Genomic DNA, 14,831 nt, shown 5'->3' with positions numbered 1-14,831 from the left:
GAAGAACTGTTGACATCAATCTGGCATGTCACTGTTGAGTCTGGTTGAGGCTTGAGTGAATAACAGGCTTGGGTTATGCACTTTTTTTTTGATCAGCATTTTGGAAACACCACTGGAACACATATATGGCTATTGGAAGTAAAATGCAACAAAAGTGTTAGTTCGGAAAGTGCTGTATAACATGTCATGCACGTGCTTACTATTGATAATTACATAAAGTTCATAACTAAGGGTACAAGTTCTTAGCTAAGAGTACACTTTTTTTCTCAGTGCCTGGCACTCAGATGTTCTAGTCTGTGAGCACTGGAACTTTACAGAAGAAATTAAGAAAGTTTATACCCAGAAATAATTCATAGATCTGTCTCTAAAAGGTTAGTCCATAGATTCAAGTAATGTTATTCAAAAATGAAACGTTTATTAAGAAAGACAGAAAGCCAAAAAAAGGAAGATATTTCAAATAACTTCCCATTTGAAAGTCTGTTAAGCTTAATATTACTTCCTTCAAGAGAATATCCCAATATTTTTTTTCTGATGCCTGGTCACAAGTTACATAGACCTGATTCAACCCATGATCAGTCTGCTCTAGTCCCACGAACTCGAATTTTGGCAATAAATTCAAGATCATGGTTGCAAATGTCTTGGTTCTCAGAGGTCCTAAAATCTAAGGATGGATCTTTCAAAGTCACTTAGGAGTTTTTATATCCAACCATACTACTGTGCTAATGTCTATGGGATGCTACTGGACTTGGACAGGAAAAAAAATTATTATCCTATCAATGCTTTTAAGATTTCACTGTTTTTTTCTCTCTGCCTCCAATTGGTATGTCAACAAAGTTTTTCTCAATAGCAAAGGGGGAAAAAAGAGGAGACAGAAAATGTTATGAAGCCTGTTGATCAGCTGCTACTGATCTTACTGATGCTTTTGAATGCTGTGTCCTCTGAATTTGCCCTGAGTTTGCTGTATCCTGAGCTGATTTATGAACAGCAAATCCACTTTCCTCAGTTCACTGCACATTCTCAGGCCCTTCATATCCTTTGCAAAAGCCAAGCCCCGTGTCAAAACTGAAGACAATATCACAGGTGTGAGAACTGACTACCTATTTGCCAGATGGAAATTTAATACAGAAGGAGAACACTTGACAAATTAGTACATTAATTTTTTGCCTTTGGTAAAAAAAGGAGTATGTGACTATCATGGGATAAAGATGGGGAGTGGCCTTTTTAAGTGAGAATTATTTATTAAAGAGCAATGAACTATGGCACAAAGAGGCAGTCTCCACAATGGTTGACTTCCCAACTTTGTTTTTCTTGTTTACCAGGGTCCAAAGGTCTTTTTTTCCCTATTTGTTTTCTGTAGCATCGGAGACATCTAGTGGCTGAAAAGCATAAAAGAAGGACATATCATGACAGGTCCTACTCCTCCCTGACATCCGGGAGAAAAGATGGGCTAGTCACCTAATCCAATAGAGCTGAGGGAAAGGAAAGCACTTGGAAACCAATATGGAGCTGGGAAAGAGAACAGATGTGGGTGAACGATGATACAAGATACATGTGGGCATGGGAATGAGAGAGAGTACTGAGAAATACTGGTATCTTAGCTTGGAGTATAAAGCAACTCAACTGACCACTGGGAAATGTAAGCCTAAATCTCACTCAGTTCCTGTCCCAAATCCCATGCAAAATAAAAAGGGGTGCATTAGGAAGAGTGTGGCCAACAGGTCAAGAGAGGTTATCCTGCCCCTCTACACAGCCCTGGTGAGGCCACATCTGGAGTACTGTGTCCAGTTCTGGTCCCCCCCGTTCAAGAAACATAAGGAATTACTGGAGAGAGTCCAGCGAAAGGCTACAAAGATGATCAGAGGACTGGAGCATCTCTCTTATGAGGAGAGGCTGAGAGAGCTGGGTCTGTTCAGCTTGGAGAAGAGAAGACTGACAACAACTTACAAATACTGCAACACTTACAAATACCTTAGGGGTGGGTGTCAAGAGGAGGGAGTCAGACTCTTCTCAGTGATGCCCAGCGACAGGACAAGGGGCAATGGGCACAAGCTGAAACATGGGAAGTTCCATCTGAATATGAGAAGGAATTTCTTTACTTTGAGGGTGACAGAGCACTGGAACAGGCTGCCCAGGGAGGTTGTGGATTCTCCTTCTCTGGAGATATTCAAAACCCAACTGGATGCAATCCTGTGCAACGTGCTCTAGGTGAACCTGCTTTGGCAGGGGGTTGGACTAGATGATCTCCAGAGGTCCCTTCCAACCCTAACCGTTCTGTGATTCTGTTTTTTCACAGCCCTTGGAACTGCCAACATAGAACATGTCTGGAAACATAACTCAAGTCATCAGCTGTTACATGGAAATCAAAGTGGTTTCTGGAAAAGCCAAGCAGATAATCTCCTGTCTGCTGCTGAGGAAATAACCCTATTGTGAACTGAAAAGACCGTAACAGGCTGGTATTCAACACTTGGCTGGACAAAATAGGACAGTTTTCTCCCTGCTGCAATTCTGTTGAAATCAGGGAGTTATACAGTAGTTCAGTTTGGCCCAGTGTATTTCAATAATAACACAACTGTTCCTACTTAAAATAAAAAAATATCAACATATAGTTCAAACCTTGACTTTTATTTTCTGTAGTTAAAAATTTCTCTTAAAACTGGGCTTCCATTCCAGTGCACCTGCAATTCGTGAGTCCTAAGAGAAAACAGAGTGCACAGAGATGTGGTGCACACCTACATCTTATCCCTAAAGGAAGAGGCACATTGAGACATACACAGTGCTCATCAGCCCCATAGTGAAGATGAAATCTACAGACTTCCAAGGTGGTTTTGCAGTTTAAAGCACTAATACATATAGAGATTTTATTAAAAATATGAGATAGTCCATAAATACAAACACACATTTCTGTACATTTTCCTACCCAGTCCATTTGGGATGAGATAGAATATCTGTTCTTTCACATTGTATATAAGTTGCACAAATGTGTATATGCAATGTTTTGTTGCTCAGCGTAGACTAGGTGCTCATTTTCCTTGCTGCTTCACCCTGGGGCATGTGCAGCCTTTTGGGGAGAAAAGACTAGGGTATTTTGCCAAAGAGTATCTGACGATGCAGAGCCAGGAGAAGTCTCTGGGCTTCTGAGTGAGGCATGGAAGAAACAGGAGAGGAGAGACCCAGCCATAAGGGAGCCTGCAGTAGCGATAGAAACTGGGAAACCACTGAAAAGCTTGGGGAGGAGATAGCCCTCCCAAGCCTTGGAGGACATGGAAAGCAAGAGATTTTTTCATAGGTCATCCTTATAGTTTGTTCCAAAATAAACCCTACCCTTGAAGATTCAAAGCAATCCATGTGTCCTTGGTATGCTCTACTTAAGGTTACAGTGAGGGTGGATTTACTTTCAGAGTAGTGTACATAAGAAGACGCGGTTCTGCGCAGTGTACTACAAAGCGGAGTGAGGCCGTGGTGGAATGAATATAGTGCAGCCTGCTTCCCCCAGCATAAACAGGCATTTGTGCAAGGGAGGAAGCCTGAAACCTGGTTTCTTTCAGTCTCACTGATTAAGCTTTAGGCATGCACATTGTCTATGCCTTCCAGAGAACAGAGGATAAAATTGCCCTTGGCAGTTTTCACCCCTTCTTCATGCAAGTCAAGGCAAGCCAAGCCTGCAAGTCCATGTATAAACTGCAGAATGATTTGATATATTGAATCTACAGATTAATAATGATTTCTAAGTTTTTGAAGTAATAAGAAATATAATGGACTCTTTCCTAGCCCAGGTGCTTTGTTTATTATTTTTACAACTGAGGATTTTGTATCATCTACCCAAATTTTCATCTAATTCTCTCAGTCTGGTTACATATAAACACTTGGTCCAGGTTGTCAAATGCAACGTATCAGAATCACAGAATCACGGAATCAACCAGGTTGGAAGACACCTCTGGGATCATCGAGTCCAACCATTGCCCTGACACCACCCTGTCAACTAGATCATAGCACTAAGTGCCATGTCCAGTCTTTTCTTAAACACATCCAGAGATGGTGACTCCACCACCTCCCTGGGCAGCCCATTCCAATGTCTAATAACCCTTTCTGAAAAGAAATTCTTCCTAATGTCCAACCTGAACCTCCCCTGGCGAAGCTTGAGGCTGTGTCCTCTTGTCCTATTGCTAGTTGCCTGGGAGAAGAGGCCGACTCCCACTTCACATCAGATATCTATTCACTCTACAGACCAGTCTTCCAGTGGCAAAGATGCAGTGGCCGTCATTCAGAAAGTGTTAAAAAATCACTTGTATCATGGATGTCTCAATCTGTTTCTTCCTTTTTTTTTCCTAAATGCCTCTGTGTTCCTGTCAATACTATAACTGCATCTCCATAATAACCATTATGTTTTGTCATGTCAGTTATCCAGAGCACCTGTTAAGCTGACCCATCATACAGTAACTCTGAGCCACTTACATCCTATTTTTTTGGCTGGTGACCAAGATGCTCCAATTGATTTTTTTTTTTCTTTTTTTTTTACCTGATTCCCGGCAAGATCAATGCACAACTGAAATTCAGTGCTGTGTGGCTCTCTTCATCACTATAATCAGATAGCTGGCTGCAGCATGTGGGAGACACAAGGGCAGCAAACAAAGAATAGGTGGAATTGGAGATAAGGTACATATTATGCTGCAAAATGTTTCCATCAGCCAAATGGCTTTGAGTTTACTACACATCACTGCCTCCTCCAAACCAATGCTTCCTACAGGGATTGTATCTCTGTCATTTACCAAGCAGTCTAATTTCTGTGCTGGTCTGTACTCATGTAAGGGCTCATCTCAGTTATCTATATCTGGGGACACAATTTAACTATATATAAGCAGAAACTTGCAGAGATATACATGATGCAACATAACAAGGTACCTTACTCTTTATCTTGATCTCTTGATAATAGCACCTTGTTTTTCATCTCTCCAGTGTCTTCACTTTATCTGTTGTGATTTGAATCTATCTATCTGAGGTACTGCAGGAGACAGAAACAACACTTTTCTACCTGATTTAACCGACAAAATTCCAAAGAGATGGTAATGACTCTGGTGGTTGCTATGTTAAAAAAGTAAACAGGATGAACACTCAGCTTCAAGCACTGCTGCATGATCATCTATGCCAGCTAACTGCCGGTGAGCTCCTTGGCATGTTCGCAGCCAGCGTCCACACTCCCAGACCACCCCTTGGATCAGTGAGGGATAGCGCAGACCAAGCCAGTGACAGTTTGCACTCCCTTGGAACATATGGAAAAAGTCATCACCTAGGAGAAGGAGTTAAGTCATATGGCTGTGAATTGCCCTGTGCTGCTGAACCGGTCCTGGCTTATTTTATCTGTTAAGCCCAGTGCAGATGACCAGTAGCAGTCCTGCTCAGCAAACAATCCCTCACTAGTCTGCCATACCTCTTGAAGAGAGAATAATGATAACTGATAAGGTTTTTTTTCCAGCTTAAGGGCCCAAGAAGCTTTTACCTTTCATAACTTTCTTTTCCTCTTTCATTTATTCGTTCAACTTTCCAAAGAACATAAGCAGCCATATAAATAGATTGATCAGTTTTAAAGATATTGGCATGCCTCCAGTGCCTTCGGGCTATTTTCAAAATTCACCCCTGCAGGTTTAGGGATTGCAGAGAGACTGCAAATATCTGACGTTGCATTTTTGCAACAAAGAAGGAGTTGGAATGTATTAACTGCATCATATAAATTTTAATTGCTTTGATTTCTTCTTAAATAAGAAGACATGAATCATAAAATCACCCATGTCCCCCAACTGAATAGCCAGCTCCAGGAAAACTATTCATCTAAAGCCTCTTGGCTACCATATGGCTACTAGTTTCCCCCTCGGCAAAATTATCTGTAAGATCAAAGCCTATTTCAAACAACAGATAAGTCAAGCAGGCTTGGATAAAACAATTTATACCATCTCCTCTGACATAGCAACAGCATTTTTGGCAAACATTCAGTACTCCAGGTATCTGCCTAAACAATCTATGCTGTACTGTTTGTCACAACATTGCCCACCCTCTGTAACTGCGTTGCTCCAAATTATGTATCAGTAAAACCCTGTTGGGAATTTCCACATTTGCTTTGCTGAAATTTTCCATGTAGATTATAACACAGCCGTTCTTATAAGCCTATCTGCTGATGTTACTAGGAAATAAATCAGAGCAGGTCTAGCTCAGAAATAAATCAAGTACACCAGCTGACACTTACAAACCTCACTGCTTTCATTAAATGTCAGCAGGCTTTTCATTGCTTTTGCTTACTTTTATTTCATTTTAAATTTTCTCATAAATGCTCTATACTTAATGTCTTCCAAATCCATTACTCTCCCAGTTCTTTGATACATAGTATATCTCCTCTGCAGAATCATACATGGAGCCCTCGGGTAATATATTTTTCAGCCTATATCATAATATTCTAATTACCGTCTAATGGCTCTTCCTAGAAAAAAGAAAACATAAAAAAGTGTAATTAAGCAAGCCATCCTAAGGCTATACCAATCTTAGAGGTTAACACAAAAGTATTCCTGTATAGAGTGGCCTCTTTAAATTGTCACCTAATGAGAATTAAAATGTAGCATTTCAGAGAACCAAAGTTTACATGTCAGTTCCCATCACGAAAAAAGAATATAAATAATCATTCCACAGTTTATATTAGATTGCATATTGCATCAATATAACCACGATTTCTCTCTTCAAATAAAATGATAAATATGCTCATAAGGTTTTCTCTTTAGCACACCTCAGCCTGCAATGCTTGCACACATCTCACAGAAACGATTTCCTGACAGATTATTTGGAGTGAAAAATATTCACTCCAAGCTGTATTAAAGTGTACCATTAATAGCTGCAGAGCTTTTTCAGTAATCTAATAATTCCAACATTTTAAAATTCAATTTTCCAAAACCCTATGTTTGCACATTTGGATCACCCACTTACATAATTTATTGTTTTAAAATTATGTTTATACACATCAAATTGTCCATTCATCAAGAGAAAAATGACATATGAAGCACTGGGTGTTAGACTTGAGATTTTTTTTAGATAAGTGTGTCTCCCTTCTATATGGAAAGTAGTATTAAGAGTACTAAATCATCTTGTCTCTATGAACACATATGAACTGTAAACGAATGAGGTAGGCAATTTTGCTTAATTAGAATCAATAATATCATCCTTTAATTAAACAATATTGATTGCATTATGCAGAGGGCAGCCTTGCAGAGGATATGTTTTAATGTGATTTCTGTTTGACTTGCAAAAATACGTCCAGGGTCAAATTGAACTTGTACGTGGAATATCCCATTCAAGGAGAGCAATCACTCTAAATTCATCTAGATCCTTTCCATAAAGTATACATGAGTGGAAATCCAATGTTAAATCTTTGTAAAGAGAACAGAAGACTTTAACTGAGAAAGATGTGAGCTGTTTTATATTCCTCCTCCAGAGGAACTTCGGCAAAGTATGGCATCCTATTTTTTTCCTGTTTCCAGTGTCAGGAAGATCAGTAGAGGAGTACATGGATCAGGAACCTCTTTGCTTTTGCAACATCTCTCATGCACATACAACACATGATTTCATGTCAGTTCAAGCCATGGTATGATAGGAAAACAAAGTGGTGTCATGTGTCATCATTTTTTTTAAGACCTGAGTGCAGTAGCTTCCAGCTATTATTGATATAAGAATGACACATGGTCCCCAATGTTCCCGTTTTCCTGTACACAGTCAAAGTGAAAGTAATCTCAGAACTGCAGAATGCTGAACATTGAAAACATATTAAGCCACCAATTAAGTGCTGAAACACACACCATTTCACGTCAATAACACTGACAAGAGGAATGCTCTCTAAAAAACAGCCTATGCAACTCCCAGACATTTATTTACAGTAACCAGCTAAGCCACACATCACGGGCAAAGCAGAATTACAAAATGTGAAAAGCTTACTGTGTGTCTATTTATGAAGTCCCTGCAGACTGAAATTTAACTGAGCTGTCCAAGGGAGTAAAAAACAGTATAAGTATATATAAGTATGTTCCAGGAAATATACAAACACCAAGGAAAATGTAATGTTTGAACATACATGGTCACTAATCACTAACTGCAGGGCTTTGCAGCAGCTACTTGTTTGCACACTGTAATTCTTATCACTATTAGTTATTAGTAGAATTTCAAGGCTGTAAAAATCTACTCAAGATCAGACCAACGTTATTTTTTTTAAAAAAAAAAAGACACAAACATATAAAAAGAGGCAGTCCTGGCTCCCAAAGGTCTTCTGGAAAAGAACTGGAAGAGGGAGGGAAAAACTGAGGCAGAGAGATGAAAAGACTCCCAGTCTCACAGTGGATGACAGATGAAAAGTCCTTCAGTTTTCAATGTCCCAGTTTAGTGTCCTCAGACCTGCCCTCCTCCTTTCTTTCTGGCAGCAGGGACTAATACCTCAGATTTTGCTCTGAAAACACAGGTGGTTACACCACCATGCAAATGTGAACATGTACTAGCTTCTGTCATTACAAAGTCCATGTCCTATAATGGGCACACACACACACACATGCACAGACTTCCCCTCCTGGAGCACATCAAGAGTGGGGATCATGAACATGCAGAGCATGGAGGCACATAGACCATTGCATCTATGGAGCATGTATGGAGAATTTCCATGTGCCAGCATGCACAGCATCACACAGGACAGTCTGTCTGTGCAACCCCCCACTGCCTTTCACAGTCCATCAGCAAAAATGATAACGCACATGCTTTCTGCACTGCTGTAATGCGGCTCTGTATTCATGGACTGTAAGAATGGGCACCTGAGGATGGAAAACTGTCCTGGTTTGGCCTAAACCAGGCCGATTTTCCTTTCAGTGATTTTTACTTTCAGCTAAGTCTCCTCTAAGTAACTGCACTTTCTGAAACTAACTACATGTTTTGCAGACAGTATCTGCTTCCAGGACTGAGAACGCTCGAAGTTTGTAGTTATCGCTGAGGCACCGGTAGGGATGTTGTGCAGTAAGGCTCTTGCTGTACTTAGTCTTAGAGAAACCAAGGTCACTGCTGAATTCCTCACTGCTTATGAGTGAAGAGCCGAAGGGGGGTCGCAGCTGCAGGGGGGAGCAGACAGGGCAGGTGACCCAAAATTGACCAACGAGGGTATTCCATCCCATACACGTCATTCTCGGTATAAAGCGGGGGGATCACGAGAGTCTCGCCCTCTTGCTCTTTTCTGCTATGGCCGGTGTCCAAGGAGGACTCCGACTGTTTTCCTGCTGCCCCCGATCCCGATCCGTGCATCCCTGAATCCAGCTCTCGACCGTCGCTAGGCCCAGCCTGGGCCTTCCCGGAGCCTGCCCTGCAGTGCCGGTGGTGACGTTGCCGACATCGGGGGAGCTTGATCTTGGTTTTGTATATATATTTGTATATATTTGATTATTCCAATATTATTATTATACTCTTTTTCATTATTATAGGTTTATTAAAACTGTTTTAACTTTCCAACCCGTAAGTCTCTCTCCCTTTTCCCTTTCCCTTTCCCTTCGGGTGGGGGGGGAGGGTTAACAGAGAGCGTCTGCTGCAGGTTTAATCGCCAGCCCAGCTTTAAACCGTGACAAAAACATAAAGGCCAGTAGTTACTCCTGTCAATAAATGGGATAACAGTGCAACATCCTCTCCATCAGCAAAACAAAAAGGTGGTACAGGTGTGATCATCGCTCCATCAGCAAAGCAGCAAGGACAGCAGTGAGCAAAGATGTATCTCAATACTTTTCAATATATTACATTGATTGGGAGTAACATTCAGGTCAATTTTTCCTCCAGTCTTTTATATGAAATTATATACTTATTTGATTGATCACATTCTAAGTAGCCTCCATTTCAAAGCATCCCTTTCTGGGTTATTTTCCCCCAGCTATAATTAATACAATGCCAAGGCTAATGAAGCACTCAATAGAATATAAATACTAATGAGGTATGCCAGACTTGCCAGTTAGCAGGCCTGTAGGGGGAAGAGAATTGAACAGGTGAGTGAAACCATGTAAATGTATAGCTGTTACGCATAGGACAGTCTGGAGAGTGTTTACGTTTGTTTTTTTAACCCCTTAGTCCTTCATATTCTTGTTCTTTAGCTTCAGTTTGTCCACATGAGCCTTTAGGTTGACAAGAGCCCATAAAATTTCTAGGTAGAAAAGCTGTTGCTGAGTTAGTGGCACAAGAAAATAGATGTTGCTCTTTTGCCAGTGTAGATAAGTCTTTCCCCACAATGACATGAGCTATTTAAGCAGAGTTCTCTCTTACTGCCGAAAGCTAAGTGTATGGAGAGCTTGCTGACACAATTATGCTCATTAGAGACCAATATTTTCATGCCTCTTCCTGTCAGACGGGCAAAGTCTTGCAGAGTACAGTTGATATTTGTGGGAAGCCATCCCTCATATGCTCCTACTTTATCTCAGCTTGCTTTTCTTCAGCGAGGAACAATGCTGTGGCTCTGCAAAACCCAAACACGAAGAAGTGCCCTGGCAGGGGTTCAAAATGGCTTTTAGTTCCCTATGTGGCAGTGGTCAGAAAAAAAAATGAGTCCCTGCATGCGCCCCCCACTGGTTACAGAAAGAGAAACCACCAGCCAAAAGCAATCTGAAAAAAGTCCAATTAGGCAAATAAGGTAGCATTTTGTCTCTGTAATGAAAGTGGTTTAAGTTAATCTGTTTCCCTTTGGCTCTTACCTCGTTAGTGTCCTACAAATGACCAGTAATCTCCTCTGAGCAGAAGAGGTGTTAACGAACAGCTGAGTAGCAGCACCTTGTGAAGATGGTAAGGTAATTGTGACTGATTGCCAATATCTTAGATATATTGATTTCCCAATGCATCTGTTTACCTAGTAATGAAGAACGTATCTCAGTGATTAGATTCAAGTATGACATATCATTTTTTTATTTTCTTTGATGCAGATTCAGGCCAGTCTCCAAGAGAACTATTTCTCTGTACCACAGTCTCTCAACTGTTATTGTAATAACCCTGCCTTCTTCTCACTAGTTTTCAGGCTGGATTAGCGTATAAAATCTGGCATAAGGAGGTTGAAGTTTCAACCTAGAACTGAAGGTAGTACTGTAAAATTAGACTTCTAAATGGCCGTGGAGAACATGCAAGTAAATCTATGATTTGGATGATAATGTGTGTTTCCCCCCTTCCCTTTTTCTGTATTGGTCCAGTTCTACTCATGGGAAAGAGATTAGAAAGGTGTGCTGGGTCCTCGTGAATGGTTTCCCAGCAGAGGAAACTCTCAAACAAAGCATGAATAAGGTATTCTCCACTCTTTCAGCCAGCACTGATGTAATGACCCTATCATATAACATAAATTAGTGAATTAATTCCCCGCTTTGCCTGTTAAAAACATTTGTTCTCTCTTAGGTTCTTTGGCAAGAGCCATGAACTAGTCCCCCCCAAAAATCTCCCTCCCCCCCCAAAAAAACCCAAACCACAAAAGTTGTCAGTCTCAGTCACCATACCATCTCCTTTTATTAATAGAGCTTTGACATGGAAGAGTTTTCTGGCCAGGCATTTTTCACACCCCAATAGGCTCAAATAAAAAAGTATTGCCAGCACAATGATTTAAATGTAAGATGTAACACTACAGCACTTGCCTTGCTTGATTTTTTAATGTCAGCTCCAACGTGTCTGACACATGCGACACATAAATGAATATCCATATTTCTTTGGAATTAAAGGTTTCCTGACAGCTCACTGTATGGAGCATACGGCACTCCCGATGGGTCGTTATTGTGGACTGGCATTATTTTCACCTCCTTCATTCTTCCCCAGCCAGCTTTACTAGTGGAAGCCAAAAGACTCTCCCCGCTAACCTCAAGGGCAATTGTCTCAAAATATTTGATATAAAACAGTTTATGCTATATTTGCTAATTGCATTTGTCAATCTCCCTTGCCAAAATTTCCTCAAGTAACAGAACTATTGGCAGTGAACATGGACATCTATGTATTTGGGCAAAGGGAATGTTTTTTACTGTGCATGAGCTAAGGGTTATAAATGAGAAATTATTCCTTGTCTCATAGTGTTGGTCCATAGAGCTGCCTCAGCCCACACAGTGTCAAAATCGGCACATTTCTCCTTTTTAAAATAACTTTCTGATGTATTTCTACTCAGCTTCTTTCTCCGCCTCCTAATCTCTTTGTTCAGTATTTTCTCGCAACACAGAGTCATCACACCATTCATCTGCATCAATCTGTCTGCCGTTCAGACTGTGCTGGGTCTGCCTCATCAAGTGCAGTCACTAAATTCATATCTTTTTTCGAGTCAGTAATTGCCTTCAGCTTCACGCTGTCATTTTTGCTTGTATTCGTGTCTATTAGATTTTGGTCTACAGTTTCAAAGTCTGTCCTGGGTACCTTGAGTCACGTAAACTCCAGCTCTGCCAGTGATTTAATGGTCCTTCTTGTCTGAAGCTGTTGAAATTATGTTCATGCACATACAATTTGCTGTTTATCATGAGAAAGGTGACATATCTAGCACCTGTAGCCATGTGGCCGGATTTCAAGCATAGCATTTATCTCCTCTAACTTCAGGGTGTGATTCAGTTTGAGATAAAACTACTACTAAATTAATATGCCTTCATGTAGATGTCTACATGTGAGGTAATGTTCAAGCTTCTATTATAGCAGCACAGACTAACTCAATTCATTTGTCCGCACATAAGCCTGTAGTGCTATCTGAGATGCCCTTAAGCTTCCTGTCTGGCTTTCAGCCACAGGCCTTGAGTCCCTTGTCAATATAGGAAGCAGAGTCTAGAGAAATTCAATTTCTCCTAAGTCTGGCTAAAGCCAGGGGGTCAGCTGAATTGCTTTTCAGGCTCCAGCGTAGTGATTAAATTTTCATTGACTAAATCAGGAGCTTAGGCACTTAACTCACACATAGACACCTACATGTGGGCATCTGAATTTAAGTATCTTAATCTGTAGCTGACTTCCACCCTACAGGCTCTGTTCAGTTGCCCAAACATATGGTGCAATTTGCAACACTTTGGAGTGTCCAAATAATCCACAAAAGGCTGACAGATATGACACAAGTTACAGGAGCGCTACTCAGAGCCACATGGAATACCCTGCGGCATCTCAGCTGGCACTAGAAACCTACATCTAGGCTACTGAATGACTACATGTCTGCAATATAAATGCCTAAACAGAGCTAGTTGGCTTAAGGTCTGCATCTGATAAGGAAGGTGGGATGTGGATTGAATCCTGCCTAACAAAATTCAGTGTGAAGAAGGCATATTCAGAAAAATGAAAAGAAGCTTTGGTCAGAAACCCTTGGATATATTTGTTATCTAAAAATTAACTACCAAACCTAAGCTAATTACCTAGACTCACTCCACAGCTAATACAAATATAGGTTCTTTCAGATGACAATTTATACCACAGTAAGAGAGATGTCTAAATTAGACAGGACAAATTTCCCTCTAGAGAGGTCTATCACTCTCTACAGATTGTGGAAGGAACCCAAGTAAGTATCTCAGATACCTAATATTTAACAGGCTAATGCTGAACAAGATTACATTCTGCCTTTTCCCTTATGATTTGATATTAATTACCCAACTCTCTAAGTGTTAAATATGTGAAAATGCTTTTCAGTAGGTGCAAATTTTAAGTATTTGTATGAAGAATGAGTTTCTGTCAACTGCTTCTGTAACATCCATCATTGCAAGGTAGGCACCCAACATCATGGCTTCCCCTTATAAATCCACTCTGAGTATCTAAAGCTGCAATCAACATTTCTGGTTTTGTAAACATTAGGGCTACTCAGTCATGGAATTCTTTATCACACACTAAAAATTTCTTTCTACAGAAGGACTGAGACATGAGGATTTGTATTTACCTAACGGGCCAAAAAGCCACAGACGTATACACAGAATATAGCAGACAAGGTAGCATCCTGATAAAAACAAACCTTTGCACAAGAATGATGGGTGTTTCTCCTTTGTTGTAAATCACAGCCAAAGCTGCCCACCTTTCTCTAAACAGAAAAGGGAAAGATGAAGGACCTGACTTGATAGTAAAGCCAGCATGAGTCACTTGCAGTGCGATAAGATATCCTGAATGTGTTACCAATCCTGACCATAAATCTACTGTCTACATAAAGACAACAAAGAACAATATCCACTTGAGTGCAAACTCCCAAGAAATGAGGTAGAATTCAGTCTCTGTGTGTGATGACAATGGCCTTCATCTTTTATTTTTTCCTTATTATTTTTTCAATTATATTATATGCATGTGTCAGCATACGCATAAACTATGCCTTAAATAATTTTATTAAAGTAAACAGCACAGAATTAATAGATTTTTCAGGTTAAAATGGTGTTATTCAAAAGCAGTTAATGTGTATGATTTATCCATCACCTCTGTTTGATGTCTTTGAAAAGGTCCTTTTGTTCTAAAGTTAGGGGGTGGAATAAGAACAACCACAATAATGCATAGCAGTGAGATTTAAGGAGGAGAGATTCAAATGGCATTCATCTAGTCACACTCTGCTAAGATGAACAAAGGGACTTCATCACTTGTATTTTCTGAATTGTGTTGTCAAAGGTCTAAGCCTCGAACAAATGCTCACGCCCAGATCAATTTTACCTAACCTTAAAAACCAAATAAATGTTAGATGTCTAAAGCAGGATTTTTCATATCTAAAATAGTTGTCTAGTCCAAGCTAAACACATACTTACTTTTTGCACAAACTGGAGAGAAAGAGATTTGCAGAGGTCAATTCACCTTACCCTGAATTGAATGTCTAAGATTAGAAGAGCAGAATACACCTCTGTTTT

Source organism: Nyctibius grandis, chromosome 2 (assembly GCF_013368605.1).
Source record: "Nyctibius grandis isolate bNycGra1 chromosome 2, bNycGra1.pri, whole genome shotgun sequence".
Lineage (NCBI taxonomy): Eukaryota > Metazoa > Chordata > Aves > Nyctibiiformes > Nyctibiidae > Nyctibius > Nyctibius grandis.
The sequence above is the reverse complement of the archived record's forward strand: the minus strand, read 5'-3'. Positions refer to the sequence as shown.